The 9,581-nt window shown below is 36.1% G+C and overlaps 1 long non-coding RNA gene across 1 annotated transcript in view; it reads right to left on the bottom strand.

The window, feature by feature from the left end:
- Window positions 1-9,145: 9,145 nt before the first annotated feature.
- LOC136039924 (uncharacterized) overlaps window positions 9,146-9,581 on the bottom strand; it is a 200,305-nt gene continuing 199,869 nt past the window's right edge. Inside the window, exon 4 of the long non-coding RNA XR_010620591.1 lies at window positions 9,146-9,304. This is a non-coding gene — a long non-coding RNA (uncharacterized LOC136039924). The remainder of the gene's footprint in view (window positions 9,305-9,581) is intronic.

Here is a 9,581-nt window from a genome sequence, read left to right as displayed (position 1 = left end):
ACAGGTTTTTTTTGTAGGGGGACTTCATTGTTACTAATTACTAGTTTCGGCGCAATGGTTCTCCTGTCCTCTTGTGTTTAACACTTTTCGAAGTTATTCCATTATTCATTCATTTCAATTTTTTGTTAATTAAAAGAGGGCCTTTCCAAAGCCAAGAGCGGGGGGTTAGCAAAAAAACAAAAAACCTGTAAAAAAGAGTCTTTAAAAGCGGGGGGTTTTGGGGGCGGCAGCCCCCTAACTGCCTCTTCTAATTCCTGTACGTTTTAAGGTTCGACTTTGGGACGCAGCCTCTTTAACTCTTTAAGAAAACGAAGTTTTTTTCATATTATTTAAAAGATAGATCGACAGAAGATGCCGTCGCCGCGACATATATTTTCATTAATGATGCTTTAGATGATGATTGTTTTGCAGCTACATTGTTTTTTGATATTAAGAAGGTTTTCGACACTTTAAATCACGAAATTCTATTTAAAAAACTTGTAAATACGGGAATAAGAGGAGTGCCTTTAAAATTAATCAAATCACACTTGCACAATTGAAGGTTCGTGGTAGATATTGATGGTGAGTATTCGTCTGAGAAATCGAATAATAATATTGGTGTGCCGCAAGGTTCAATTTTAGGACCTCTATTATTTTTAATATATAAAAATGATCTCCCTAAATCTACTCCTGAAAATGCATTAACAATTATGTTTGCGGATGATACTGCAGCAAGTTTAAAAGCACCAACATTAGATGCACTGAAAGAAAAACTGATTGAAGTTGCAAAATTCATCACAAATTGGTTCCAAATTAACAAACTTGTCCTTAATTTTGTTAAAACAGAATTTATTATTTATGGAAGATCAAATAAAAAGTTGAAAAATATTTCTCTGAATAAAATTACCTTTGATACTATTCCTGAAATCAAAAGAGTATACCCAGCAAAATATTTAGGTATCGTTTTTGACCCTACCATGAATTTTAAAACACATATTTCGTTGTTGAGACTAAAATTATCAAGAAATATAGGTTTGCTCCACCGACTAAAATTTTTATTCTCATATAAGGTTCTAAGAATCCTATATTTTTGCCTAATTGATGCACACCTCCAATATTGCTCAGCTATATTTTTGCTGACTTTTAAATCACATATTAAACCACTACAAACCCTGCAAAACAAAGCTATTCGAATTCTAGATAAGTTTTTACAACACCCGAAGAGTACAGATATCCACTCTGAAACACGTACTTCTTACCTGTTTCTAGACATAATGACTCTTACACATAAATCTCATCTGCTATTATCTAGTTGGTTTTTTAAGATTCAACATGTACATAATTTTTTTTTGACTAGAACTTACTGTCCAAACATCAAAATTCACTGATAACTAGATGTGTTAACCCGTATCAACCTCCCCGTTTCAACCTCCGATATATGATCCCATAAATAGCCAACAAATATTCATTAAATAAATTTGTTGAGTTACCAAAAGTATCTTTCAAGAGACAATTAAAAAGTTATATAATGGAATCTGCTTGAAAAAACGGTTGGTAATTTTTTTTTTATTTTATATTTTATTTTGGCCTCACTCCACTTACTCCACCTGAAATACTCTCATTAAATATAATGTTTTTTGTTTTTTATTATTGATGGAATAGTGGTTCATTTTTTGTTTGTTCTGTATCAATGAGGATTGTTAAATTTTGTTTATATGTCTTGCCCAGTAGTCGAGCTTGTCTCTCCATTTGGGCGAGTTGAAGATTTTGATGAATATAAATTTTTGAATAAATGAATCTGAATCTAAATTGAGCAGCAAATTATTGATTGTAAGTACAATTTTAGTAATTTTTATTTGATGAAATAAACGCATACCTACCTACCGTTCTTAAGTTGAAAATATCTCAATTTTTCTAACTTTTCCAGATTAACACCCCCTAGCTCCTCCAAAGAGAACGGATCCGTTCCAATTATGTCAATCACATATCTAGAACTTGTGCCTATTCGTCCCATCAAGTTTCATCCCGATATCTCCACTCTAAGCGTTTTCCAAGATTTCTGTTTCCCCCCTCAAACCCCCTATGCCTCCGGATCCAATTCGAGTCTAAATGGAGCATCTGAGACATAAGATTCTTCTGTATATCAAGTTTCATTAAGATCCGATCACCTATTCGTAAGATACAAATACCCCAATTTTCACGTTTTCCAAGAATTCCGATTTCCCCCTCTAACCCCCCCCCAGTATCACAGGATCTGGTTGGAATTTAAAATAAGAGCTTTAAAGCATAAGATCCTTCTAAATGTAAAATTTCATTAAGATCTGATCACCCGTTCGTACGTTACAAACACCTCAATTTTTCTCATTTTTCCGAATTATCACCCCCACCCCCAACTCCACCAGAGAGCGGATCCGGTCCGATTATGCCAATCACGTATGTTGGACTTGTTTTTATTCTTCCCACCCAGTTTCATCCTGATCTCTCCGCTTTAAGCATTTGATAAGATTTCCAGCCCCCACCCCCCAACTGCACCCCCAATGACTATGGATCCGGTTGGGATTTAAAATATGAGATCTAATTTACGAGGTCCTTCTAAATATGAAGTTTCATGAAGATCTGATCCCTCCTTTGTAAGCTAAAAATACGTCATTTTTCTAATTTTTCAGAATTAACCCACCCTCCAATTCCCCCAAATAGAGAGGATCCATCCCGATTATGTCAATTACGTACCTAAGACTTCTGCTTATTTTTAACCACCAAGTTTCATCCCGATCCCTCCACTCCAAGCGTTTTCCAAGATTTTAGGTTCCCCCCCCCAAACTCCCCCCAATGTCATCAGATCCGGTCTGGATTTAAAATATAAGCTTTGAGACACGATATCCTTCTAAATATCAAATTTCATTGAGATCCGATCACCCGTTCGTAAGTTAAAAAAACCTAATTTCTTCTAATTTTTCAGAATTAACCTTCCTCCCGAACTACCCCAAAGAGAGCGAATCCATTCCGATTATGTCAATCTCGTATCTAGGACTTGTTCTTATTTTTCCCACCAAGTCTCATCCCGATCCATCCACTCTAAGCGTTTTCCAAGATTTTAGGTTCCCCCCTCAACTCACCCCCAAATGTCACCAGATCCGGTCGGGATTTAAAATAAGAGCCCTGAGACACGATATCCTTCCAAACAGCAAATTTCATTAAGACCTGATCACCCGTTTGTCAGTTAAAAATACCTCATTTTTTCTATTTTTTTCGAAATAACCGCCCCCCCAGATGGCCAAATTGGGAAAACGACTATTTCTAAATTAATCTGGTCAGGTCCCTGGTACGCCTGCCAACTTTCATCGTCCTAGCTTACCTGGAAGGGCATAAAGTAGCAAAACCGTGACAGACCGACAGACAGACTGACAGACCGACAGACCGACATAATTTACGATCGCTTTATGTCACTTGGTTAATACCAAGTGCCATAAAAGCTGATTCATATTAAACATGAGTTTCAATTTTCGTAAAATAGGGGAAAAGATAGCACTAACCAAAGATTTGTATGCCAATTTTGCAGATATATACTGAACCGGCTGAAGATAAATAATTTTTGTTCGTTTTAAGTTTTAACATTGCTCTTTACTTTCATACGGAAAGATTTGTTTTTTGTTGTTAATTGGGTAAATCAGTTACAAATGATTGATCAAATTGGCATGTTTACTTAAAAAAAGAGTAAAAAAAGAAAAAAGAATGAAATGCGAATGAGGGGGCCAGAAAAATCTTGGGGGAGGCGGCCTAGGGCCCTCTCCTGGATCTGCTCCTGATTAGGCATTGCTATGACATTGCTGGTATCTTCTTTTGATAGCCTGTTCGTTCATACACATCTTGAAATTTTCGTCTCAATGCTCATAGCCTTACAAGTAGTTGCAAGAGAAATAGTAGTTGAAGTACTATTAGTAGTAGTAAAAGAAGCAGTGATACTAGGATTAGCAGTAGCGTGCACATATTACCTTATAGTCAGATGATCTTCCCATTTCAGCATTCTGTGAAAGTTTTAACTTAATATCCAAGTCAATCTTAAAGATACGTTCTATTGACAATCTACATGCACACAGTGTCGTTTGATTTCTTAAAAAAATTCCCCTCAATGTTGTTAATGACGTAATGTGGTAGTATTAGTGGTGGTAGCATGCAAATATTACCTTATTGGTTATCTCCCTTATCACTTCCCGAGAGCTCTCTGAAGGGCTCACCTGAATCCCCTTCGTCTTTTTGGAAAGCAAGTTCAAAATACTTACCTTTCTCAATAACATATACTATATATAAACAATGAACGAATTGCCCTGAGGTCTGTGGGGAGGTTTAGATCCCCAAAGACATGATTACTGAACCTTCCAGCAAAGCTGAACAAAATAGCTCTCTTGAAATTTTGATCAAATGCGTTTTGGGGAGTGATAGGCTTGGGTTGGGGGAATGGATGCCCTCCATTCACTTTTGACTCTTAAAAAGGAACTAGAACTACACATTTCCTATCAAATGAGCCTCGGCTAAAGTTTCTCTATTAAAAGCTTTTTATACCCCCAAGGCACAACTAACAACCCTTGCCGACAGAATCTGGGGGTATATTTCAAACCTAAAGACCTTTTTATGTGATTATCTTCCTCAAATAACAATTTCCGCACCTTTGAACCTCGCTGAAAAAATGGTTATCTCAAGGGGGACTGGTTGCCTCCAATCACTTTCGACTATTAAAAAGGGCACTAGCCCTTTCAATTTACAATCGAATGCACCCCTTTTGAAGTTTCTATGATAACTCCTTCTATAGAAAGTTCCCTGGTTTAAAAAAATAATAATAGTAGATTGTGCCCACATCGCTCTTTACTTAGGCGCTATTGCGCTGCCTATGATCAGTGAAAAAATATACAAGGAACATAGTAAATAGCACAGAAAGTAGAAAATAGATATTTCTAATTTACACTGCAAAACTAATTTTAAGAAGCCAGGTAAAAATGATACAAGAGATATAAGGATATAAAGAGGGATTTTTAGAAATAAGGTAGTATCTGTGAAGGACTTTGAATAGGAACCTCCAGGAAAGGGACAAATTAGAAAGGATGAAGCTGTTTATTATAAGAGATGGTTCGGAGTAAATAGAAACATTAATAATTCGGGAGTTTCGAGAATGTTTTTGCTAAGAAGTTGTAGGCTATAATTATGTTCTGGGAATGCATTCTGAAAATGTCCCGAGTCTGGCTACTAGATCAACTTATTTGAAAGTTCTTAGAGATGAGTCTCCAACTTCATGACCACCCCAGATCAGAAAGGCTTTACAACATTGTGGAGTGGGGGTGATGTCGAACAGTGGATTAGGTATAAGTAATGAGAAAAATGCAAAATTCCACGTTCTTGCAGATAGGAGCTTGAATCCTCTGCAGTACAGTTTTCTATTATGCTGAATCTATTGGTATTAATTAAATTAATATCGCTTTCTGTTTTCGGGGTGTTTCCCACTTTCTCCAAAAATCAGGCAAATTTTTTCAGACAAGTTGCTTTTGATGTGTTATATTAAACTTGACGAATTTTATGTTTTTAAAATTAGAGAGCCTATGAGTTGCCTATAGTAAATTGCCATAGGCTTAAACGTTTTACATATTCATCTATAATTTTTTCCCCAGAGGCACTTCATATGAGAAGGGTAGTCGTATAGATTTCAGAGAGGGGGGGGGGGCATTCGATTGGAAATTGGAAGTTCTAGTTCACTTTTTAAGAACCATAAGTGATCAGAAGTCAGCAAACCCCCTCCCCCCCTCCCAGCCTTCCTTTTTCCAAATGCATCTGATCAAAATTTTGAGATAAGCATTATGTTCAAAATAGTCCAAAGATTACATAACAAAAACTCCGAGGTCGAGAAAGCCCCCCTAGAGCCTGGAGCAAGTATTTTAAATTATGCCCCGAGATTATATGAGCTTTGTATGGAAAGAGTCGTCACACAAACTTTGAAGGAGGTTCATTTGATTGGAAATTAAAAGCTCTAGTTTTCTTTATAAAGTCAAAAGTGATTGTAGGGCAACTAGCCCCCCCCCCGCCCTTATTTATGAAATACACCCAATTGAATTTTTGCAGCCATTTTGTACAAAATAGTCTTAAGATCATATAACAGTCCCCCTTGGGTTAATACAACTTTCCAGAGCCGGGGGGTAAAGATTGTGAGCTGTGCTCCCTGGGGGGATATAAGGTTTTTATGGAAGGGGAGAGTATATAAGCTTTCACACTAACAGGGGGGCTTAAATTCACACTCACTTACTCAGACTCACTCTGTCACAGATTCATACTCACTTACACTCACACCCGCACTCAAACCCACACACAGGAGAAAGAGGTGGTCGTACCAACTTCGGAGGAGGCTCATTCAATTGGGAATCGGAAGTTCAAAAGTGATTAAAGGGCAATTAGCCCCCCACCCCCTCAACCCTTGTTTCAAAATCTTCCTTTCCCCTAATGCATCTGGTCAAACTTTTGAGATAAAGTGTCTTCTAAATAGTGCAAGCATCAGATAAAAAAGCTCCGGGGTCGAGAGCAAGGGGACACAGGCTTTAAGTCATGCCCATGGCGCAATAGCATTTTTATGGAAGAGCTGGACGTAGAAACTTTTTGAGAAGGCTCATTTGATTGATAATGGAAAGTTCTAGTTCTCTTTTATAGTCAAATGCGATCGGCGGGCAACTAGCCCCCTCCACCCCCACCTTCTTTTTCCAAAATGAATTTGATCAAAATTTTGAGGCAGCCGCTTGGTTCAAAATAGTCTAAAGGCAAAATAACTAAGCCTCTGGGGTTGACTTCCCCCTGACCCAGCACCCAAAAATAGGGCTGTAACTTTTACTAGTTGCCCATTGCTACCATATAAGGTTGTTACGGAAGATATGGCTGTAAAACCTTTGGAGGAGGCCCATTTGATTGGAGACTGAAAGTCTTAGTTCTCTTTTTAAGAGTCAAAAGTTATTGGAGGACAAACCATCCCCCACCCTTGCACCCTTTTCCCCCAAATAGGTCCGATAAAACTTTTTAGATAGTAATTTTGTTCTAAATAGTCCAAAGTTAAAATAACATTGCCTCTGGGATAGACATCCCCCCAGCCCCTGAGTAAAGGGATATAAATTATGCTAGTTGCTTATTATTAACATATAAGGATTTGATAGAAGGGGTAGTTGTATAAACTTTGGAGGAGGGTCATTTGATTGGAGATCGAAAGTTTCTAGCTCCCTTTTTAATTTTCAAAAGTGATCGGAGGGTAGCCATCCCCCCTCCCCCCTCTTACGCCCTCCTTTACTCAAATGAACCCGATCAAACTTTTAGATAGCAATTTTGTTCAAAATAGTCCAAAAGCCAAATAAATATAACTCAGGTGCTGACAAACTCCCAGAATCCCCCGGGGTAAAGACTGTAAGTTATATAAGTTGCTTATTGGTACTTTGATTTAAAGGGCAAGGAATGTAAGTTAGGTAAGTTTCTTATTGGTGCTTTGTTTACTTTGATACTTTGGTAACTTAAGCTGAATATGCAAATCGAAGTTAAAAAAAACACTACAAACAACAGTTTTGCTACTGCTCCCTTGCCTAACTAGAAAAGTCTAAAGCCTACTGCGTCATTGGCGCTTTACTGAAAACGATTTGCATTACAAATATTTTTTTGTACTTGTAACAACATTGAAAATAAAATAAAATTGTAGTGAAATAAAATCTTGAACTGATGAACATTCAGTAATTAATACCATTATATATCAAATACTCAGTTTAATTCTATTAGTTATTTCCAAGACTGTTCAAGACACATAGTTTTCAGTAAAGCGTTAGTGATGTAGTAGGCTTTACGCTTTTACAGTTAGGCGAGGGGGTAGTAGGCAAACTCTTGTTTGTAGTGATTTTTGTTCGTTTTCAGCTTGATTTACATGTTCAATGTAAATTTTAATCGTTTTAAGATTAATTTATCCATGTATATTTGGTATCTGTTGTATGTTTCTTTGCTTATATTTTTTATTTAATTTTTGTTGGTTTTTGGTTTCATTTATTCTTTAATAGTAAAATATTTTGTTCGTTTTAATCTTGATTTGCATATTGAATTTTAGTTGTACTCGTTTTAAGATTCATTGATTCATTTACATAAGTAGCCTACCTGTTGTAAGTTTGTTTTCTATGATTGTTTATTTAATTTCTATTCGTTTTGGGTTTCATTTATTCTTTAATAGTAATTTTTGTTCGTTTTAAATTTGAATTATTATAAGTTTAATATGACCTTTACTTTTATTTCAGAACCTCTTTTTGGAAAGTTTTTTTTTAGATTAACAAAAATGAAAGTTAAATTCTTTTGATGTATTAAATGTTATCAAAATTACTTTTTTTAATTTTATTGTTACTGTCAGTGCTAGTCGCTTCTTAGTTACAGTTCGTTACTGCAAACTTTTTTACTGTCGCTTCCAAGAGTTTTGAGTGCATGCAGAAGTCTTGGATCAAATACTTGAAAAAAAGTTTTGAACTGCAATTTGAAACAGTGTGCTCACAGCATAAGCATATATATATATATATATATATATATATATATATACGAACAGTAGCGAAAAGTTTCTTCAAAAATCATACAGATTAAACCGCTCGGAAAACGATTCCCCCATGCGCGTCACAGCAATAGTCTCAGTTGCCTTGGCATTCAGTCGGATAAACATTTAGATGTATACATTTATATGTACATGTATGCGTTAAACATTTGTCATCGCACGCGCGCGAAGGCGGAGTCATGAAGAGTGGCTTAGATTGATGTGTTCCAAAAATCTTTAATGGAGAATATAGTCCTCTTTCCTACTGTTCGTATATGTATTTATGCTCTGATTCTGCTTAAGTAGCTTATCCATACAAAGACATAGCTCGATTCTTTCAAGCAAAGATTTAATATGGTATTTCTTTCTAGGATAGAAAATAAGTCAGAAGGGACTTGCCTTTGGCTGAAACCTTTCAGATGCCGATCATAAACAACTCTAAAACATTACTTACCCTCAATGACCTAACAACATACAAGCAAAGTCCCCTGTTCAGATTAATTCAATGCTTAAGAAGGTAGGAATGCATAAAAGGTACAATTATATTATTGTTTACCTAATAACAAATGGGCTAAATAATCTTCTACTATATCAATCCAGGGTTTACTATTTTTGTTTAATAGCTACTAGCCAAGTGAAGAGTTTGTAATTGCCATACTCAATTTAAAAAAGGCCGAATAACTGATTCTTCATGCTTCTTACGCCTGTATCTGGCTATCCTTTCACCAAGAAAGGCAGCAATTGCAATCAGAAACCCTGAAACAAAACGGTACATTAATTTTCTTAGAAATTTTCGTAATTTTAAAACAGATAATCCGCAGCAAGAAAATAAAGTACAGTACAATAGAAAAAAAAACTGAGTTTAAATTTCCAAAACGATCATTTTCGCATCGACATATTTTCTAATTGAAACCCTTCCTAAATCGATTAGCACCATCAACAGTGTGACAAAGAAAAAACGTCACTAGAAATGACGAAGAACATACATAGTGGATTGTCATACTGAGCAGGGTTGTCTTTTATTCCTGTTTAT

The sequence above is a fragment of the Artemia franciscana genome, chromosome 20 (assembly GCF_032884065.1).
Source record: "Artemia franciscana chromosome 20, ASM3288406v1, whole genome shotgun sequence".
In the NCBI taxonomy this organism is placed as follows: Eukaryota; Metazoa; Arthropoda; class Branchiopoda; order Anostraca; family Artemiidae; genus Artemia; species Artemia franciscana.
Note: the sequence above shows the minus strand (reverse complement) of the source record. Positions and strands in the feature narration are given on the sequence as shown.